Source organism: Dermacentor andersoni, chromosome 9 (genome assembly GCF_023375885.2).
Source record: "Dermacentor andersoni chromosome 9, qqDerAnde1_hic_scaffold, whole genome shotgun sequence".
Classification (NCBI taxonomy): Eukaryota; Metazoa; Arthropoda; class Arachnida; order Ixodida; family Ixodidae; genus Dermacentor; species Dermacentor andersoni.
Window position 1 is genome coordinate 3,027,019 of NC_092822.1, and position 12,428 is coordinate 3,039,446.

At 45.9% G+C, this 12,428-nt stretch overlaps 1 long non-coding RNA gene across 1 annotated transcript; it reads right to left on the minus strand.

The window, feature by feature from the left end:
• Positions 1-2,291: 2,291 nt before the first annotated feature.
• On the minus strand, positions 2,292-8,181 carry LOC129383690 (uncharacterized). Its single transcript, XR_008611566.2, has 2 exons — positions 7,940-8,181; positions 2,292-4,390 (listed from the first exon to the last, which is right to left on the minus strand). It is a non-coding gene; the product is annotated as an uncharacterized lncRNA (long non-coding RNA).
• Between the last annotated feature and the right edge of the window lie 4,247 nt (positions 8,182-12,428).

Here is a 12,428-nt window from a genome sequence, read left to right on the forward strand (position 1 = left end):
TTAGTGTTTCAAAGTGATGACGTGCTTTCTAGTGCAATTTTCCAATTTGTGGACGCGTTCTGAGTGCTGCTAGACTACTGTAAGGAACTAGGCAGTGGTATAAAAGGGGAAAGAGCCTGGCAGGACTTGGTGAGGGTTGTTTCGTGCTTGCTGACTGAGCGGTTGAGTTTCGGCGTAGTTCTAACGCTTGCCGGGAACGAGAACAAAAATGTCAACTTTCCCGAAGTCACTTTGCAGTGTCCTGTGTAAACCTGAACGAGAGAACGAGGCCTTCTCTGTGCGCTGCGCTCAAGAAACGCCGAAGGACGCCCGACTTCGGTTATGAGCATCATCGAGCGACATCCCTCCGGACAGCGGATGCAGTCCCCTGACCATCGGGATCTCCTTCCCCCGGCGGGGTGGTCTGTTACGTTTCGCCTACGACGCGCGGTATAGCCGGCGCGGATGCAACGGACGCCGGGGCTTCGTTCAAAGCGGCGGACATTTTGGCCCGTTCAGCGCCGCCGATACGCCTCCCCGCCAAGCGCGTCCAGGCATGTTTCAATGCCACGTGTCTTCAAGTGTGCGTGTGTGTGTGTGTGTGCATGTTGGTGCCCACGCTTGTCAAAGCGCGGCAGCCGGGGAGAGGAGCTGCCCAAGTGTGAAGCGAGGAGGTCTGACCGGCGCCGGCCCGGCGGATGCGTCACTACACTCGTCTCAACGTGTCTCTCAGCGTGTCCGTGGCGCCGTCACGTGCGCCTGTGACGAGGCGTTCCTTCTTGCCCTCAACTCCGAGAGTATAAGAGCAGCTGCCCCCGGACGCCAGGGGAGAGGCTCCGAATTCTTCCGTCGAGAAGCGTGCTCTCCCGTCTCTCCACTTCGGTCGACCTGACCGCCCGCTCTTTTGCGATGCTAGAATAAACAAGTTGTTCTGTTAGCAGTCGACTCATGCTTTGCCAGGACCTTCGGATGCTTCCAGTTGTGCCCCAGGCCGCCAGGCCAACGCTACCCTTGGGGCTTGCGACCCAGTTGCAACAACTCGTGCCAGCGGTCCGATTGCAACAACGGGCATCAGCGCTGAGATTCCAACACGTTTCAGACTAGACAAACTGCTGAAAAGATCAGATTCTGTCATAAGAGGAAGGAAGGCTGATGGCGATACACTGTTTTTAATCTTTGTCGAGCTCAAAGTTTGGACTGCGACCCGTTGCTCAGCCGAAAATACGTTATTGAACTCATTAGCCAAAATAGGCGACACTACACCGAAATTATGCTCCACTGCTTCTTGGACGGACAAGTGTATGTTACCACGTAACTGGTTTATCAGAGACCAAGTGTTCCTTACGTCGCGACGAGTGTTGTGAAACTGCTGTGCAAAGAACTTCCTCTTTGATAAGCGGATAAGCGCAGTTACCTTATTTCTGGTGCAACGACCCATTGGACCACAAATCTCCAGTGAATGTCCAAAGGACGTCCTATAAAGGATATTTTGATGTCCGTCGGACATCCCTAGAAGTCCCGATGATGTACTACGGATGTCCATAGGATCGTCCGACGCAAGAGAATTGCACATCCCACGAACGTCCATCGTACATCAAAATCAAATATCCGGACGTCCGCAGGACCTCTGAAGATAGCCCATTTGAGCACCAGCGTCCTAGGATGTCCAGCAGAGATAAAAAAACGGGACATTCGGACGTCCAAGAGATGTTTAAATACGGATTATTCTTATTGCATAACCCCGAGTACATCCTAAGGACATTTTTGTCAGGATATAGGATGCTTCTGGGACATTCTACCAATCGTCCAAAGGACGTTTGTGGGACATTTGGTTGGGGATTGAGGATATCCACAGGGCGTCCATATTGATTATAAATTACCATAATTGGGACGTTCCTCACAATGGAACCTACAGTGCAGCAAGCCTGCTGCAATTTACATACCATTAACAAAGTAAGCTGGTTTTGTGATGACTTGTGGGCAATGATGAAAAGGAACTGCACGGCTCTTGAAGATCCATCCCAGCGGTTCAATAAGGCGACCAAATATTTATGTCATGCAAAAGCTGAAGTACCAGGAGACAAGCCAGGAATGCACCCCACCGCATCTCAAAGCACGTTAAATGAAGACTGCAGTGCAACTGAGCATTGTGCACAAGGTTCCCTGCTACGCTAAGCAAATACATTACATACAACTTGTTAAAAATGCATTAATTCATAACATATAGACATGCAACCTATACTTTTTTGTGCTAACAGGGACGAAGCTACAGAACAAAGTTCTGCAGACTGCTGAATCGTTTGACAATCTCATCAAAAAATACAGCATTTATTTCAATAAAACAGTTGCAGGAAAATCACTCTTTGAACTCTAAAATGCACTCAGCAGTTTTCAGTAAAACCCAGCAATGCAAACAAATAAAACTCGATAATTTCTTCATACAAGCTCAGCTATTAGGAGTTATTTATACCACACCATGGTTAGTAAAAGTGCACATTAATCAAATTTCAGAATTCGCAGTGGGCCCACTATGGAACTTATCACGAGGCTTGCTGTGGGCTCACTTCCATGGTAGCAGGCACATCAATGCAAAATTTGCTGAAAAGTTTAGATATGTTAGCCACTTTAAGTTGCCAGAGCTTTTCCCTAGGCCATATTCAGTAGTTACATACACGAACACGAGTTCTGCTAAATTAAGATGTCACAACTACATTAGGCATTAACAAAATTACTCGAGGCTAGTTCAGTGGTCATATATAGATAAACAGCTGCTGTATAATCATCCATTTACACTCTAAAGACAGTTGCACCCTTTGGGGTGTATATTTGCCACAAAACAAGAATCGTCATCTGTCTTGCTCCCATTTCCTTTTTTTAACGCTGCAAGCGTGGTACTTCCAATGTCACGAATGGCATGCGCATTATCAGCATGACAGAGCATTCTCGACAGGAAAGTAACGAGTGCAGGGTTTTCAAGAAAAGAAATGCAAGCAAGACAGATAACGATTATTGTTCTGTGGCAAAATTACACCCCAAAGGGTGCAACTGTTCTTAGAGTATAGAGCAAATGCACTGTGCATCCATAACAAGTTCTGGCAAAGGTCACCAGAGCAAACATCGACACTTTCGTGTGTAGTGATAAGACCATTTCAGTTGAGCTAATAATACGCAGATGCACCTCGGCCAGTAAAAGAACATTAAAAGCCCTATGCAAGGGTGGGGGGAGGGGGGTACAAAGGTAGTAGGAGGGCTACTGTGGGCTGGCTCACTTTAACGGTCGCGGGCACATAAATGCAATATTTGCTAGAAAGTTCAGAGGTGTCTTAGCCATGACGGAAGCTACTCCACTTTCTGCAGGCCTCCTTAGCGGTTGCACACAGTAAATGTACTAAATATTTTATAGACACACTGGGCATTAAAAAATTACTAAAGGATCACTTAAGTAGTTGCAAACACGAACATTACTGGAGAGTTCACAGATACAAAAGCAGTTACAAGGCACTTGCTTCAACACAATACCAAACTGATGTCACAAGTACTAGAGTTACAAGACACTTGCTGCACTTGTAACACACACTTGTGCACTTTGATTTGCGTTTGCACTTGTGGTCACAAACGCAAATTCACCATAAGTGTTCATAGGCTTGAAGGCCTCTAAGCAAATCAGCAGAAGCTGAATGCGACCTTTCCGTGGTCACAGCCAAATATTGCTGAACTGTCACAGGTACCTTGGCAACTACAGAACTAAAAGCTTGCAGCGTGCTCGCTTCAGCAGTCATAGACAGAAAAATGCATTATATGAGTTCACCCATATGAAAAGCTAATAGAGGATTTGTGTGGGCTTGCTTCAGCGGCCACACATAAACACAATTTCATCCTAAAAATTCACGGCTATCAGACAGCCTCGATGGAAGTTACCAGAGGCAGAGCATGACTGTTCTTCAATGGCAGCAGTTACAAATACTTCTGAAAAGATCACAGGTATCTTAGCGACTAAACATTTCACTAAGGCTCACTGCAGGCTGGCTCAGCGGTCGAAGACGACTACACTGCAGTTCACGTGTACTAAGAAATTTAGTGGGGCATTTCTGCGAACTCGCTTGAACAGTCACAAAGACAAAAATTAACCCAGAGTTCACAGGTACATCGGCCCATAAGGAAGTCGCCACACGCTGGGTGAAGCCTTTCGTCCATAGTTTCAGATGCAGAACAGAAGAGGTCACAGGTACGCTACACAATTTACTAGTCATCCTGAAGGATCGGTTCCAGTGGTCGCAGACACGAAAATACACTCTTGAGATCAGAGGTACTAAGAAAGCAGATTTCCGTGGGCTTGTTTCTGTGCTGATCCTCAACAAAGAATGATGTCGACCCAAAGTGACACCAGGCTGATGGCGGGAACACAGCATGACTGTAAAGTATGCAATAAAAATGTGTTAGAAATGTTTATGAAAATTGCTATCGTAACAAACTGCACATTTAACAGCAACCTGCAGGTTCTGACAGCAACTTTGCTTCTTTGTGGCTTAATACAAACTCGTTGAGCGAACAGTTATCAGAAAAGAAGTAATGATTTCATCTCTGTACAAAGATAAAAGGAATTCTCCTAGTCGCTACGTCAGCATAGCATAGTTTCGTCCGAAAAGCGACGCAGCGATTGGGATAGCAAATTGCCAAACGGCTATATTTAAGCAGCTGTACGTGTTTTCGCCAATTTAAATTACAGTAAACCTTCGCTTCCTTGTTAAATTAACAAACAGTGTTGTGCGCAAAGCCAAACATGAACACATCTCTGACGGTAAACACGCTGTATGAACGCTGGCGTGAAGCGGGGCAGCAGCGACACGCGATCGCTTCTTGCTGCTTCCAGCCACAAAGCCTTTCCAGAGCCAAATTTACGCGAACTTCGACACTAAGCTGCGCGGGAACAGCGCCCACGAAGCCACTGCCCACCGCGGCGCACGTCCGCGTCAGCGGAATTTCATCAGGAGTGTCCGTACAATTTCTATCGCAATATAATACAAAAGTTAGGCGATTGTCGACTATATAACTCCAGTAAATATACAATGACAATATGGGGATACAACAGTCGGGTAATCTTGTCCAGCGCGTCGCGCACACATGTCAGCACATACGCTGGCCCAAATTATAGCAAATGCGAGAAAACTGAAGCAGCACGGTTGGTCAACCACCCTGTGTGCGAGGTGCTGCCATTGAAATAAAAATGCCTACAATATAGTTCCGTTATTTCGAACTTCCGCGATTGAATTGGTCTTGCAAATGCGATTACGCAAAGAAAACTCAAAGGGTAGACAAAACTTAAGCGACACGGTAAATCACCTGACAGAGTGAGTGAGTGAGTGAGTGGATAAACTTTTATTGGGTCCAGCAAAACGCGATAAAACGCGCACCCGACAGAAATTTAATTAACAGTCAAATTAAATTATTGCTTTTTTACGTGCCAAAATCACGATCTGATTACGAAGCACGCCATAGTGGGGGACTCCGGAATAATTTGGACCCTCTGGGGTTCTTAACATGCACCTAAATCTAACTACACGGGTGTTTTCGCGTATCGCCCTCATCAAAATGCGGGCGCCGTGGCCGGGACTCTATTACTCAAAATGCGACAACGTGCGAATTCGGAGCGATAGTCTAATAGGCGCAAACGATTCGATCGTTACAGACATCTGAGACGTAAGCTTGACCTCACCAACATACTAGCATGCACGTGAGAACGTGTAAATAAGCAGAAGTTCCATGTCGCCCGAAATTTCGTTATTCCCAGAAACGAACGTGTAGGGCATTGTATGACAGAAACGCGTGGAGAATTCAGCAGCGCGGCAGGCCAACCATCACGTGCAACAAGTGCTGCGATCGCGGTACAAATGCCCACAAATGTTTAGTTATTTCAACCGCATGCCATTTTACGATCGCTCTCGCAGTCGCGGTTACGCAAAGAAAACTCAAACGGCAGACGAAGCTCAATTGGCGACACGGTTAATCATGAGGGCGGGAGCGTGACGCAAATTTAGCAGTCAACGAAGATCGACAAACGTTCCTCATTATTAATACGAAACAATACGACCACGTGCGAGCGAGCTATAGTATAAGTAGCGTAAATGTGTCGATCGCTACAGGAAGCTGAGGCCTAAGCTTGGTCTTATTCCCCTAATAATAGCATGCATCCGTCCACATGCAAACAGGCAGCAGCCTAAAAAGTCGTCCAAAAGTTTTGTTATTTCGAAAAATATGCATGTCACTGTTTGGCACATATATGTATGCTGTAGGTAATGGGCCGGCCGCACTGCTGAACTTTACCACGCTTGTCTTTACGGCTGGTATACCAGCCGTAAAGACAAGCGTGGTAAAGTTCAGCAGTACGGCCGACCAATTAGCCATCACGCGCAGCAAGTGCTCCGATGCGATACAGATGCCTACATCTGTATTCCACGTCCCAAGTTCACGTACAAACGTGCACGGTTATTCCTTCTTCTAAGGTCAGCGACAACCTGTCCCATCATACTTCAAAACCCCCATTTCCACTTATTGTATAGAATCCCACCCCTCTTTGTAACGCTCTGCGTGACATCAAGAGTGTTGAAATAACTAAATTCGGTTAATCCATCGTTACGCAGTTTTTACGATTGCTATCGCGATTGTTAAGCAATCAAAACAGCAATGGCAGACGAAGCTTAAGCGACACGGTTACTCACTACGAGCGTGTGATGGAGTCAACTCTCACAAACTCTTATAATAAAAAAATTGCTACCACGTGCGAACGAGCTCATCAGCGCGCACGTTTCGTCGTTACAGAGCTGAGACGTGAATTTGACCTTAACACCATACTAGCATGCATCCGTTCCCGTGTAAATATGCAGAAACCTAACAAGTCGCCCAGATGTCTCGTTATTACGACAACGTGCACGGCACTGTTAGCCAAAAACATTACCAGCCGTAAATACACGAGCTGTTAAATTCAGCAGCGCGACCGGCCATCACGAGCAGCAAATTCTCAAATCGCGATACAAACGCTAACAAAGTTCTATTATTCCGAACGTACGCAGTATTACGATTACTTTGGCAATCGCTGTTACGCAAACAAAACGCCAACAGCACACGTAGCGAAGTTCAAGCGACACGGTTATCAGTACGAGCACGCGAAAGTATCAGTCAAGTGAGAAAAAGTTTCATGTTACGTACTAAAAAATACGACCACATGCGAACGGGCAATTAAGTAGGCGCAAACTTTTCGTTCGTCACAGGGAGCCGAGTAGTAAACTTGTCTTGAAGTCTAAGTCGCCCTAAATTTTAGTTATTCCATGAAACGTGCATGCACTGTTAGTAAGAATACAGCAGCCCTAAAGACAGGTGTATTAAAGTTCATCAGCGTTGCCGGCCATAACGTGCAGCAAGTACCCCGACCGCGATACAAATGCACACAGAATTTCAGCTATTTCAACCTTACGCAGTTGTACGATTGATTGCTCTCGCAATCACGGTTACGCAAAGAAAACGCAAACGAAGCTGAAGCGAGGCTATTCTGGACAGTGTGTGTCGGGAAGCTATTATAATTAATATTCATTTTCTTATTATTCGCCACTGTTCAGCAAAGACAACGACAACTCTTGCGGACTCATCCTGTGGGCAACATGTGAGTTAACGGTTCTAAAGTTACGAATTCAGATTCTTTTCTTTTTCTTTTTTTGCGCATCTCAGCGCTGCGCAGAAATATAGGACAGAGTAAGCTCAGACGTTTGCAGAAAAGTAGTACAATGCGACCAAACGCAACACAACGCATGGTCAATCGCCGATTGATGTTACCGTCGCTTGTTACCGTCGATTTGTTACCGTGCAAAAGATGGGCATGTACTACAATGCCCGTCATTCGATTATGCGCAGACATGACACTTGCAGGGCTGCTAATAGAAAAACATTAATTTCATGAACTGTTACTTACCTCTTGATAGGCGTAAGACGTACAGGTGCCGCAGAAATGGAGCTCCAAAGCGCATGACAAAAACGTTCACTAGAGCTGACCAACGCTCACCCTGGAACTCATGAGCTCATGGCACAACGATACAATCACCACGTTGAGAGAAAGCGCGCGAACTGAGCGTATGAGAGCGCGGAGCACACCAACCCAGCAACCTTCAGGCCTTGGCATTCCGAGCTTGCACAGAAGGGCGAAGAGATCCAATAAGACGGTGTCGTTACGTCATGTGACCGACTACGCACAAATCAGCGCAAAGCGTGCGTGTGAACGCAACAGATAGTGGTGATTCGACTGGGTAAAAGCAGTCACTGCTCTGTACAACGGCGGGGGTTGTAGGCGTTGCAGAGGTTGCCGTACTCTTCTTTCTCGACATCTTCGGAAAGCGTAGGAGCATAGAGCACGATTGATTCGGTTACGCCTTGCGGTAGGTGGTAATGCGCAGTAGTTCCGGCGTTCTGCCCGTTTCTTCGTAACGTTTCCTCCCAATATGCTTGTGCAATTTCGGTTGTTCATTTCAACTTCTCCATTTATCGTCTGCATTGGAAGTTTGATTATGAGTGCAGCAACATCACATAACTGGCTGTCATGTCCTTACGGAAGAGCGTGCGCTGAAGGCAGCCGTGGTAGAGATTTAATATGCCGCGATGATCAAGTAGTACGTGTAGGACTGTGTGTGTTGGTCCCACATATGGCCGGTATGGGACATCCCGTTGAAAACAACCTTCGGACATCCATAGGATTAAAGTTTTGGGATTTTGTTTAGATCCCAGAAGTTCAATCGTGTGGATGTCTGAAGGATGTCTTAAATAGGACATCCCGAATTTAATATCCACATGTTACCCTCTGGACGTCCTGAGCGGGACTTGGGACGTTCGGATCTAATCGGGATGTCCAGAGGATATTCGTGGTCCAATGGGGATATTCTGCTCGAAGTTTGTCATTTTTTTGGCGCCCTGCGGCATCGAGACCAGAAAGTGTCCTTTTCTTTGATAGCAGCCAGGATTTCTGCAGTCAGCCACTGGCAGTCAATTTTACGTTTCTTGACAACCAAAGTGTTTTTGCACACTTTCTTTATTTCGCCTAATATCCTGACCAAGCTATCGTACGCAGTGTCGTTAGTGTTATGGTGAGTAAATGAATCCCAATCATATTCAGTGACATGATTATCGAACTTTTTTTGGTCTAGAATGGTCACAACACACCTGGTAGAGTTAGTGTGCTGCATAGAGTCTGTTTTCATAAGGCGACACGCAATGTAATAGTGATCTGCCAGTTTCTGTCTGATTACAGCTCCGGACACTGAAGAAATGTCCCACGCACGGACGTTAGCGTGGTCAATGCAAGTAGTTGTAATGCGATTATTAAGAAATTCTTCTCTAGTAGGATCGGCGAAATGTGGTACAATGCCAAATTCTGCGAGTATTGTTAAGTAACTTTCAGTGCCATGGCGATCATCCTTCATCAAATCGATATTGATGTCCCCTATCATGCACACGTTTTTAGCAACAAAGTTGGTTTTCAGTATAGTTTGTAATTCTTCAATAAATCCCAACACATTTTGATTAGGAGGTCGGTACATAGCAAGAAGATAAAATGAAATACCACGACAGGATACTTCAAAGGCCATGACCTCCGCTGTGCCGAAGGAAACGGTAACCTCGGAGATCATCAATGATTCCTTGAAGCATACCGCAATGCCACCACCCCTGCTGTTGTTGCGTGTAATGAAATAGGCATGGTAACCGGGAAGCCTAAATACATCGGTTAGAGTGTCGGTAATGTTAATTTCCGTTAATACAAACACGTCAACAAAGTCACTGAGAGCACAGGCCGTAACCGCAAATTGATCCCAGTGTTTCCTGATGCTCCGAATATTAATGTGAAGAATGGTACAAGAACAACCCAACGCTGGCTGAAAGGTCTTAACAACGGAGTCGAAATCTGGAAACGACATGCTCTTTTGCGAGGAACTAACAAATCTTAGGTCATCTTATCAATGTCGCTTACAGACGAGATTTTTAGAGCAGTAGCACCCTCGGTCTTCCTCGCAAATATTTTCCCATTTCGCACCCAGACAAATTTAAATCCCTTTGCTTTGCCTTGAACCCTAGCCCTCCAAAAAAGTTCACTGTTCGCACGAGTCCGGTTCTCACTGAAAAAAAGGTCAGGAATCTGTTTGTTTTCGGCCAACGCCCTGAGTCGAGCCCTTGCCTGCAGCCATTTGTCTCGCAAGTCTGGTGACGTGAATCTAGCCAATACCACCGGTATTTTTCCCTGGCCTCCTGATAAGCGGTGAACAGCACATACCTGTTCCGCCATATGGTCATGCAAATTAAGCTTCACAGCCAGGTCCGACAAGACTGCCGGCAAGTCCTCATTTGCCGTGACCGGTAATCCGCTTATTTCCAGGTTAGCTCTGCGAGTATACTGTTCACTGTCATTTCAAGAAGCTTGTCGTATTGTGACGACATGAACGTGACTGATGCTTTTAACTCAGCAGTTGTGGTCTGCAGGGACTGACAAGTGAGCGTCAGCTTATCAACGTGTATGGGTATCAGTGCAAGACTGTCAATTACGTCTTTTAGACCAAGGATAGCTGTCAGCTTGTCTTCGAGGGAAGATAACCTTGCCAATATGCCTGAAGAGCTGTCCTGCGACAGCTTCCCAGAAGCGACAGTGGCTCTAGAGTCTCCGCGACATGTACGACAACGCCATTTCTCACGTTTCGCAGACCCCATTGACGTATATGTCGACTCAGCAATACCAGAACAGTGCTGCCCAAAATGATAAGACAAACTGCATTCCGCACAAGTAATGCTACACTCATCTTCAAAAATCGCATTGCATAAACCACACTCTACACTGCTATCAGTCATAGTACCGGATCAAACACTGTACGAAAAAACGCTTTACAGTCAGCGGCGGAAAAAAATCTATATATATGTATATATATATGCAGCTCACCTGCCAACAAACACAGTAACATTCAGAGCACTGCAACAGATTGCCGCTGACTGCAGGGTTGAAGTGGCTCGCGTAGCCTTTTGTAGCTGCTGCAGGCTCCAGTAGCGCCTTCCGGTGGGAACTTTCTTGTCCTTTGCTCTCGTGGTTCCCCTGGTATGAAGCGGTGAACAGCAACGGCCTGATGATAGTGCAATCTTGGTGACGGTGATAACTTGAATACGGTTGTCGCTCCGTCCCTCACTTCAAGACGCACGGGTGGTCATCCGATGAATGCTGCCAACAAACAGAGTAACATTCAGAGCACTGCAACAGATTGCCGCTGACTGCCTACAGCATATGCTGTGGTTTAGTCCTTCAATAGCCTCCAGTCTTTCAGAGAGTTTGATCATGGCCACATCGAAAAGAAAGGGCGAGAGCACAGAGCCCTGTGGGGTCCCTTTGCTGCCTAATTTAATGTCATCCGATTGGCATTCTCCAATCTGGATTTTTGCTTCTCGGTCTGACAAGAAGTCCCTAATGTAATTGTAGGTTCGTTCGCCTACTCCCAAGTCCTGAAGGTTCTCAAGAATGGCTTTATGTGTGACAAAAGTTTTCGAGGCAAACTAGAAACAAAATTAGTAATACAAACTTTGTTTACGGTTTAGCCGCGGAAGCCTACATGACAACCTGTCATTTTTGCTTGCAGTCTGTCATTTAGTATTTTTTGGCAGTCCGTAGTCATGTAGCAGTTCAATATTTTACGCTACAACCTATGATCTATATCACGACGCATCAATACGATGGACATTTAAGCAGTGTAGCGACGCGTCATATTGCTGAATTATTGACAAGGGCACCCGCCGTTGTTGCTCAGTGGCTATGGTGTTGGGCTGCTGAGCACGAGGTCGCGGGATCGAATCCCGGCCACGGCGGCCGCATTTCGATGGGGGCGAAATGCGAAAACACCCGTGTACTTAGATTTAGGTGCACGTTAAAGAACCCCAGGTGGTCGAAATTTCCGGTGTCCTCCACTACGGCGTGCCTCATAATCAGAAATTGGTTTTGGCACGTAAAACCCCATAATTTAACTTTAATTGACAAGGGCGGCCGAACCAACATTTCGCTTTTCCTGACAGCTTTCATCTTTTTTTCACAATCTGTGGCAATCATTTATTTAGTGTTTTTTGGAAAGCTAGTGATAGAGCAGCCATTCATTCTTGGAAAGTTCAATTGCAACCTGGCTCTAAAACTGTTGAGAAGCTATTCGTGCAGTTTTCTCAACTGGCAATTAGTGATTTCGTGTTTAAGACTTATACTTTGTCCCTGATAGATGTCATTCTTGCACGAGTCAGCGCTGGCGTGGTGCCCAATTACACCAAAATAAAAATTTCTTCTGTAAATATATGCGTCTACGTTGGATATTCAATTTGGTACTTGATGCTTATTATTCCTACGTATTCGATTCGTATTCGGAAACATTGGTATTCGCCCATATCTAATATGTATATTC